This window comes from Lycorma delicatula, chromosome 3 (genome assembly GCF_047948215.1).
Source record: "Lycorma delicatula isolate Av1 chromosome 3, ASM4794821v1, whole genome shotgun sequence".
NCBI classification, from domain to species: domain Eukaryota; kingdom Metazoa; phylum Arthropoda; class Insecta; order Hemiptera; family Fulgoridae; genus Lycorma; species Lycorma delicatula.
The window spans coordinates 167147289-167158273 of NC_134457.1; the positions used below are offsets into that span (position 1 = coordinate 167147289).

Consider the following 10985-nt stretch of genomic DNA (forward strand, 5'->3'; position numbering starts at 1 on the left):
AATGTTGTGAAATCTTTTACAACTTTGTTAGTTCATTTGAAATCACCATTTTGTTGTTTTAGATTGACTAGGAGGAGTCCTGTTTATTTTAAAAGTATGTGTATTTCTGATTTATAAAGTATAATATTACTTGCAAATTCTTATTAAATTTATGGATATGGATATGGAAATTTATGGATGTATATTTCATATACAGAAATTCTGAAAAATTTAGCACTGACCAGCAAGATATTTCTAACATTTCATCATATCATAACATATCATAATTCTATAATTTGAACTAGTTAAGTTAATTACAATGTAATAAGACCAACATAATAAATATAAAGATTTGTTTTTTTTTCCTAACAGATGAATTGATTTGAAAGCTGTGCAAGGTAATATCTGAAGAAAATATTAATTTGATTCTATAAAAATTAAAAAATAACAGTTTATCAACAAACAGAAACCATTATTTACAATGATTAGTTTGTGTTCCACTACATTCCATAAAGTATAGTTATTATTAAAAATTAAACTACAATTACTTAACAAAGTGAATGTGTGAGTTTTTTATCAGTTTTCTGTAGTAATTAAAAATGGTGTGTGTGTGTATATATATATATATATACACACACATATATATATATATATATATATATATGTGTGTGTGTGTGTGTGTGTGTGTGTGTGTGTGTGTGTGTGTGTATATATATATATATATATATATATATATATATTATAAGGAGGACATAATTCTTACAGTTTTTAATATTTATTTATTTATTATCTGATGAGCCTATAGCAAGGCAGTATACTGTTATTTACTGTAAGAAGGTTTAACTACATGTCAGTTAATTTTTAATTTCTCTGAATACTGAAAAAAAAATTTGTGTGATTGTATTTACTTATTATTATTTTTTTTTTTTAATTAAAAAGTATTGTAGAACTCAATAGATTTAAATATAATATTAGGTAAACTTAATGGTATTAGTATTCAATTAAAGTACAAGTTTTTATCAGGTGACTAATTAGGCAACATTACATGATTTGCAAATGGGTTTGACATATATTAAGGTCGTTAGATAATGGAATTTTAATTACATTAATGTCAGGAAAGTTGAGCTGCCTAAACACAGTAAGCTCTGGGAAAGTGGACAAAACCTTTAAATCCATGTAAATTTTGAAATCTCTTGTAATAATTCTTATATTTACACATTATGGATATAAATATGGCTAATGTTCAGTAATATGACTAGGTAATTATTTTGTCAAGCTTTCAAAAAACACACAATCTATAAATTTAGTATGTGTACATAGATTTAAAAATTTTAGGCGTTCTGCTTTACTGAAAGGCATCTCTGCTACTAGTTTGGCTCTTTTGCCGTATGGAGTGGAAATAAAATTCTTGGACAACTTCACAAACTGAATCATCATTCCACTAAGCCTCAATAAATACCCAGAAACCAGAAGATATCTGATCACAGATGCAAAGCAGTTACAAAACAGTGATGTAAAGCAATTTTACATGTTTCCATAAATATCCTTAGTACTTAGCCAAGAAAGAGGAGATGAAGAATAAGGATAGAAAAGATAGAGGACCATCAATGAAGGGTATACTTAAGCATACTTAAGCATGTACTTAATATTAAATAAATAAATTTTATTTTTAAAAAATTAAAATTTCCAAAATTAAGGAACTAGGTTTTAAAATGTTTTGACCAAATATACTTAACATGAAAATTAATTATTTTTTAAAGGTTACTCACACACATTTCTACATATATGCTAATGTTTAATATAAGTAATGTTAAGTACTCCATTAATTGCATTATTCTGTGTCAATGTTCATAACCGCTTTATCAAGTTTCAGCTAGTAAAGAATTTGTTAAGAAAGAAAACTACTGACTCACTATTTAACAATGAAACCAGATTCCAGTGTCACATTACGAGACACTGATCGGTACATGATTACAATCATGAAAAATTTATTAAAGTTGTGCAACAAGTATGAATGTCATTTTATTTTAATATCCATAAACAAATAAAATGTATTGTTCAGTACAATAAAGTAAATACAAATACTTTATAGAGTCAGTTTCAAGGTTATAAAGAGTATAGAATTGGAAATTTATTGACTAATAGTTAAATATGACTGCAAAAATTTTCAGAAGTTTTAATAAAGATGTCAAGATTTTAAATTAAATATAAACATTGAATTTATCAGATCCCTCTTCACAAATATTTTTATCTACTTTTTTCAGTGCTAAATCTATTTTTCTTCTATTACATGAACTATACAATAAAATAATTAGTTGTGCTATAATTCAGAATAGTATTTTTTTAATATGGCTGGAGCTGCATTAAAAAAAATATTTGATAAATATACTGCAGTTGATGACAGAGATTTGTTTTTGTTTGCTTCTGCTTTGAAGGATAAAAGGATAAATTAAAATCATTTGAAGAGCTGAAATTTTGAAGTAATAAAAACCGTAATAAAAATTATGCCTTTTTCAAATTTTTAAAACAATATTTGAAATATGCACTTAACCAATTTTTAATAACTAATGAGTAGAGTAAAAACCTTGGAATTAAAAAATTTCTGCTCTCATCAAAGTGTTAATGAATTCACTTATAAGTTATGTATTATTATAGATATATATCCAGTAGAGATAAAATTAAAAAAAGACTATAATTTAAAAAAATAGTTTTAAAAAATATTAGTTAAAAATGCCTTGATTTACTAGTATGTACACGAATTGAAAAGTAATAGTCTAATTTTAGATATCTTTGATGTAGTACACATATTGTTAGGTGAATATTGTATACTCTGTTATAATTTTTAAAGATGTAATATTAAGTATGAATTTTTTCTGTGCAACTTAAGTTATTAAAATTTTCTTTTTGTATTTATTATTCTTTATTCAAACATTTGTAAATTTTTAACATTTCAATTAAAGTAACACAGATCCCACACAACTTGTAACAAATATTTAAAACAAATAATAAATCAATATTTCTTTACTTTGAGTAGCAAAATTCACTCGGTTGCTACTTGTTTAAGTAGTTTTTGGTAAATCCAGTATGGACCTACGTCACGAGAATGTCCGGAAGGACATTCTCGTGAAGTACAACATTATAGTAAAATTATTATTTATTATTTGTTAGAAAATGTAATGAAAAATATTTGCAGAATGCATTTCCAAGATTTATCAATAAATAATGTAAAAATTATTGAATACCGTGTATAAATTTGAATCATTTCTTTACTGACAAATTATGTATTCAAATTTACCTGAATGTTTGCTTGGATTTGTTATACCCACATAGTTTGTGTGGCTATCAGTAAATATTTATCTGAATATTTGGTAGAAAATTTATTCAAATAGTTGTCTCATCCATTGTTTACACATGATCACAATCGACAACTGCTTGCAATAGGTTGGGTTGAAGTGGTGATGAAGCTCTTTTTTTGCTGTTTACCCTCTGGAACCACCGTTAAGTATTACTTCAGAGGATAAATGAGGATGTTATGTGTGAATGTAAATGAAGTTTAGTCTTGTACAGTCTCAGGTCGACTGTTCCTGAGATGTGTGGTTAATTGAAACCCAACCATCAAAGAACACCATATCCATGATCTAGTATTCAAATCTGTATAAAAGTAAATGCCTTTACTATTATGAGGAAGCTGCGTGGATTGAGGGTTTCAAAGTCATCTTTATGAAGTTTACATCATGTGGAATGAGAACAAATGATAATTTGCATTGTCAAGAAGCCAAGGATTCTTGATAAAAACATCAGTTCTTGATGAGCATGGTTGAGTTCTGTATTTGCACTTGTTATTTACCATATAAAACATCCTTATTATTTCTTAATCAATATTCATTTATAACCATAAATCATGTTGTCATTTTGAAGCAGCTTTGGAAAAATCAGTCACTGGAAAAATTGTTAGTTTTATATTTTACTATAGTTTTTATATTTTTATTCTATGTATTTTTATTTTGTTTACATTTTGTTTAGTACAAAGAATACATTGTATATAGAATAAATTATCAAATGCAATGTATATTCAAACTTATGCTTGTGTTTTTAATTATTTTAACCAACAATGAAATTTATTATAATTTGCTTATCCTTCTTTCTTTCCTTTTTCATAATGGGAAAAGTTATTCAATCATGAAAATTTTTGATGTTGACTTTGGCTGATGATGTATTTACTTTTTTCAACAATGGACTTTCTGAATCTAACTCATCCAATTCAAAAAAAATTTTTCAACCAACACTAAATAACAAGTGCATAGATATATATAGAAGAATCTGATACATATTTATATATTTATTTGTTTTTGGAATTTTTATCACCTGATTATTTCAAACTTATGATTTTGCTAAATGGGGTAGTTTTATGATTTACATTCTTAATTTAAAATTACTGAAAGAAATAGTTCTATAGTTATTCTATCTATGACAATGGAAATGAGTGATCATTAATGAAGCAGGGGAGATTTAGGTAAAGGATTGTGTTTCATTGCTCGGTTGTTTTGACCATCTTGCAAGGAAGAGGAGGTAAATAAGCAAAACTTAGGATAGGAGATGCCCATAAATTATGATGTAAAATCTACAAACATAGGTATTTATTTAAATGCGAGCATTGCTATCTTTCTGTTTACTATATGCTAGAGAGATAATCTTACAGTCTCTCGTACAGTCATTTTTACTGCAGTCATAGAGTTACATTATAATCTAATTACCATACACCACAGCTATCTAATTTAAAATAAAAATCTACATTTATATAGATCTATAAATAGTAATCTATAAATAGTAGAGTATATAAATCTAAATTTATATACTCTACTGACAAGATATATTTATTTAGATGTATTGATTGTTAATAAACTATAACTTGCTATTATTTAATTTTTTTTTTTGGTAGGAAGGTGGAAATGCATTTATACATGAAATACTGAGCTCCCACTGGTGGTCTTATCAAACTACCATCAATAGACTAGCAGCTAAAACCAGGGGTTGGTTTAGCCAGACCAGTGGCGATCCGGTGGTTTTAGTGTGGTCGATCAGTCAAGTATGGTCAAAATCCTGTGTGTTTTCAATTGAAAATAAATTAGTAAAAAGTATATAAATCTAAATTTATATACTCTACTGACAAGATATATTTATTTAGATGTATTGATTGTTAATAAACTATAACTTGCTATTATTTAATTTTTTTTTTTGGTAGGAAGGTGGAAATGCATTTATACATGAAATACTGAGCTCCCACTGGTGGTCTTATCAAACTACCATCAATAGACTAGCAGCTAAAACCAGGGGTTGGTTTAGCCAGACCAGTGGCGATCCGGTGGTTTTAGTGTGGTCGATCAGTCAAGTATGGTCAAAATCCTGTGTGTTTTCAATTGAAAATAAATTAAATAACAATTTGGGTTACTTCATCAGTTCCATTTTTTCTATAGGGATCCCATTTTAATACCAGACATATTGATTTTATCCTACAACAAATTCTAGAGGTTGAATTCAGTAAGGTATGAAATACTATTAAGAATACCATGTAAGAGCACCATGGATCCTATCTAACATAATGTTAATGTTGGTACACTTTTCTCTTGAACCAAATAAGGTATACACCTAAAAAAAATTTATTTTAAAGGCTGATATGTTTTACATATTTTAAATGTATAACTTTATATTTGGTGGAAAAATAAAATTTGGATAATTAAAAAAGTAATGTTTGTTTTACATTAAAACTTTTAATTTTTTTTTTTTTAAATATTTAAAATGTTTTAAAACTGTACATTCAGTTGAAAGAGCAAACTGAGTTGTACATTATAAAAAATTTTAAGTTTCTCTCTTTTATAATAGCTGAGAAAAGTGTACCTAAATACAAAAAAATCAATTTTTGTATAAACTGCATCTAAAAAATGTTATAAACAGAAAACATACCTTTAGTACTTGCTGTCCACCATTATAAGTTTCCTGGTCTTCCTGCTGTTTATAACTATTCTCTAATTTTCTTCTGCTGAGATACCCCTTCTGCCTAATTTTTTTCTCTAGTTGTTGGATGTCTCACTCGCTACTCATCTAGTTTTTTCATTGAATCAAGTGTATGTTTACCTGGATCTAACTTCAGTTTTTCTAAGCCAAAACTTTTGCTATATTGCCATCATTAAACTTGCAAGTGGCATTGTGTATTCCAAAATGAAGAGTTTTAATACCAACAAAAGTTCGTTTGGGTATTGTCAACCAAATCATATTGTTCAAACTTTCATTGACATTTTGGGTTTTGCCTGATAAATATTTTTCCAGCAACACACTACCAGATAAATCCTTGAAAATTGGCTTAATTTCATCCATGATTATTTTATTCAGATGGAAGTACTGAATATGGTCGTAAGGTATTTTCCTTCTTTCAGCATCCTGGTACTTATTCCAAGTGTCATCAAATGATGGGCAAAGTTGATGTGTGGGTTCTTCGTTACTGGAACATACATGATAAAAAACTCAGCTCAAATTGCCTGCTTCATAGCTGCAACACTAACAGTATTTCGCCTGATTGCTGAGTCATAGTATAACTGCAGTTTTAATATTACAGCTTCTGTAAGTTTATTCTTCCCACCAATAGGTTTTCCATCAGAAAGTTTTTTCTTTTGGGCTTTCTGTTGGGGTGTTAATGCTCTTAATCGGATGCCTATCTGCTTTTGAACATACCTAACACATTCTAGTTTTTCAATTGTAATATTAGGACCATACGGAAAAGAATTAGGAACTGTCTGGAAGGCAGAAGAATCATCATTGCCCAAGTACTTGACGTGTTTTGCATTGTAAAGCTCCTCCAAGTGATGAAATATCTCTAGTGCACCTGTCACCTTCATTCTACTGCTTGCACCAGGGTAATTTACTTCGCAGGAATCAATATTTACATTTTTTAATTTCTCTGGGCACAACAGTGTTTTGAGGGTACTGACACATCCAACACTTTGCCTGTGTCAACAGATGTTACTGTTACTACAACATTGAGAGAGATTTGACCTCTTTTTTGCCACAGCTTATTGACTATAATGCAAATATCTCTATTATCAAATTTATTAACAACTTCTTGTACAACATTCTTCATTGATGACCTGCATAATTTCTGCATTACAGAACTTAAGCAAATTCATGCTGATGATATATATCAAGAGGTGGTGGAAAATTGAGTATTCAACAAATAAATCTGGCAGCAGTTCTACATTTGCCAATTGCTCAAAAACCTAGCACTAATCTAAGATTTAAATTGAAAAATCTCTTTTCAGCTTCATTCCCTTCAAAAAATGTTTTTTTTTTTACAATTCACTGAGATCAACAGTTACTTATTGCAAATCACTGGATACATTTCCATAACAATCAAAAGAATCTTGTAATTTTTCTGCAGATGTAGACATTTTAATGTTTGCTAAAGAGACAACAGGAGAAATGTTTTTTTGTTGAGATGAATGACAAGTAGCGTATGAAAATGACATGCCTGACCAGGATTCGAACCCAGGACCTGTGAATGAAAGGCCGAGACACTACCACTCGCACCACAGAGGCCAGAGTTTTGGGCTGTTGGAATCTTGTAATTGAATCCACCTTTTCTTTTTTTAAAACCAAGTTTCAATCTAGGCATATTAGACTAAAAATACAACTATTTACACTATAATGAACGATAATAATAATAATAATAATAATACCAATCCACTCAGATAATAAATAATATCCACAACAGCACACTTCTAACAAAATATAAACAAGTAAGATTACAAAACAGAATATTATACTCAACTTAATAAGGTTATGTTATAAACTAGGCTTATGTTATTGTTAGAAGCAATGCTACTAACTTTAAAAACAAATACAGTAGTAAAACAAAACTAATCAATAGGAAAAATAATAAAACAAACAAAAGCAGCTGAAAGTCAACATTTTGTGATAAAATTAAAAACATGTGTTGATAAAAAAATCATAAAACTTTTATATACAACGTAAATTGGTGATTGAAACAGCATTGGAAAGAGGAAATTTTAAACTACATTTCAAAACAAAAAACTAAAATTCACAAAAAATTTCAATTTTTTGATCCTCAAGGTAAGTTGTGATACATTTCATCAAACCTCTTTCATTGAGATTTAGTACATAAGTGGTTTGGAAAAAACATTAGATCAACATAAATATGTTTAGGCATAGAATTGTATGTAGAAAAATTGTCTTATATTGAAATATAAAAGAAACTTCATGTAGTAAGAAAATGATTGAATGAAAGTTTAAACTTGACAGAATGTATTTTGATTTCATTTTTGATGATGGATTGTTCATAGAGTACCATGTAGATAAACTTCCTCCTAAATAATCTTTTTTTTTGTAAAAAAAAAGAATGATCACTAATTTTTTAAATAAATTCAGACAAATTTCTGTGTTGAAAAAGCATGGTTGTATACATGAACAGTGTTCAATATAAATATTAAATAAATCATGAAAAATACTTGATGGGATGTGTTTTGATTTCATTTTTTGTATAGAGTTGAAAATGGAATTGACCATAGAGTTTCATGTAGAATTAATAAAGTCTTATATTGAAATGAAAAAGAAACATTATGTATTAGGCAAATTATCAAATGAAAGTTTAATCCACAAAGTAGTGCAGACCTAAAAGCCATACTCGTTCATAAATAATCTTTTTAACAAAAAAAATGATCACTTATTTTGAAAATAAATTTGGATACAAATATATGTTTTGAAAAAGCATGGTTGTATGTCTGAACAGTGTTCAATACAAATACTAAAAAATCATGGTAAATATTTGACAGAATGTGTTTTATGCATACATGCCTATGTATAAAATTTTGAGGCTCAAAAATCACCAAACTACTACATCAGTTTCATTAAATTTTAGATATGCATTTTTGACCAATCACTATCACCTAATCTTGGTCAGACTACTTCTGAAGCCTGAATATTATTGTAGTAATTACTGTGGGACATTAATCCACTCCAATAAAAAAAAAAAACAAGAATGGTAATAAAAAAACTCTTTTTTCATAAGATAAATTTTTACTCAGGATTCTTAAACATAATCATTCATAAACACATCATTCTTATTTATTTAATAAAATGAATTTGAAGGTACAGAAGGTGCCAAAAAACCTGTTTTAAAGATTGTAGAAATAGTGTTGCTGCCTCTCTGTCAAGTTGTCATACTTGCCAGAGGGGGTGCTAGCAACGCCCCTCAGTTTATAGATCTTAAATTAAAAAATTGTTCACATGCTGTATGGAATTTTTTTAATTATCTTATCAGAAAAATCACAATAAAAATGAGGTAAAATTATTGATATTGGAATTAGTTTAGTTAGCATACTAGAAAATTTTAATGTCTCTTTTAACCATGATAAAACAATTTAAAACCTTTTTGACTGTCACAATGACAAATATAAGTTCAGTTTTTTGAAGCTACCAATGAGAAAGAAGTTTTAGCATAAATAATCATTTACCTAATAAGAATACTGCAGTGGTGAGGTGATGTGTCCAAAAAAATTATTAAAACATATTCAGATATCATGGTTTCTCCTCTGGCACACATTAATAATGCATCTAAAGTTTTGTTTTTTCTGTCATCTTACAATTTGCAATAACTTACAACTTAGCCTTTGTTAAAAAGACATAAATTATTGACAAATAATATTATTGCCCAGTATATTTCGACTTTCAAATTTTTCTAAGTGTTTTGAGAACGTAGCATTAAATTTTTAGTAAAATCTTTTGAGAGAAATAAAATACATTTTTTCCCTAGCCACTATGATTTCTGAAAAAATGTAATAGCATCCTCTACAATCTTTATACTCACAAGACTACTTGAATTATTAGACAGAAATAAGCATACAACATCAATTTTTATATTTATTACTTAAGCCATTGTGCAAATAATTTTAAGTTTGAATGAAAGGTTATAATGAAAGATTATGTAATTGAGAGTGTTGTTTAAGAACTGCTCTATTCATATGTATATGACAGAAATAACAGAAAGCTGTAATAATGGTAAGGAGTGATATACTAGCAGGGTTTTCATTTGCTCAGTGTTCTGCAGAATGCTTTAGATCTGATTCTGTACTTAATACGAATTTATTAATGATTTGCTAGCAGAATATCACAGTGGTAACATTGTTCATGATTATTTATGGAGATGTGTTAAATAATTAATTTATTTCAAATTAATGACCTTATGTGTGATCAAAATTACAGGAGTTTTGTATGGTTGTTCATGATATCTCTGAAATATCAAACTATACATAGTCTGTACTTTTTTTCTAAGGATAATGAGAGAAGCTAAATGATACCAAAATTGTAGATATAAAATTATAAGAAAAATTCTAAATTTAGTTTTAAGTTTGTAATTTAAGAACAGAGACCCTGTCCATATGATCAGGCTAACATACAATTCGACAGTGTTCAGGCAGCTTTTATTGAACTAACTGATCAGAATCTCATTGACAAACAGATTAGTAAAATACAATAATCAGTTGATAGCTATGTAGTAAATATAATTTAGAGAATGACAGAGGAGGGGTACTTGTTTGTGCTATTGCAAATAACAAGAAACACTCAAGAAAGAACAGATCCAACACTCCAGTGAATTATTGGTTTACATAAAGAATTGGGGCAGTAAGTAATGGAATTAATTAGAAGCCCAGAAAGGTAAGTCAGACGTTTCTTAATTGGAATCTAAAACAATTATATCCTCTAAGCAATTTCAATCAATCACTCCTTTACTATAATGAAATAAATTTATAAAATTTAGTGTACTCTCAGATTTAGTTGATTCTGAAATTAAGATCAATGATCATGCTATCAAGCACTGCAATACAGCAAAGTTTTGGGGTTAATATGGGTAATAATTTTAATTTCATATTGTTCTGACTATAAACAAATTAACCTAGACATGTTTTGCCCAGTTTTTACATCCCACCAGTTCACTTCTT

General features: G+C 28.1%; 1 protein-coding gene across 5 annotated transcripts in view; it reads left to right on the plus strand.

Annotated features, from left to right (window-relative positions):
• The window catches only part of LOC142322178 (xaa-Pro aminopeptidase 1-like), a 160941-nt gene extending 155560 nt beyond the window's left edge, over positions 1 to 5381 (plus strand). For 3 of the 5 annotated variants that reach the window (XM_075360955.1, XM_075360952.1, XM_075360957.1), the window contains one exon: positions 352 to 2888. The gene's annotated coding sequence lies outside the window, so the exon portion shown is untranslated. Of the gene's footprint in view, positions 1 to 351; positions 2889 to 4918 lie in introns of those variants that run through there. The other 2 variants (XM_075360954.1, XM_075360953.1) reach the window with 2 other exon arrangements.
• The last annotated feature ends 5604 nt before the right edge of the window (positions 5382 to 10985 follow it).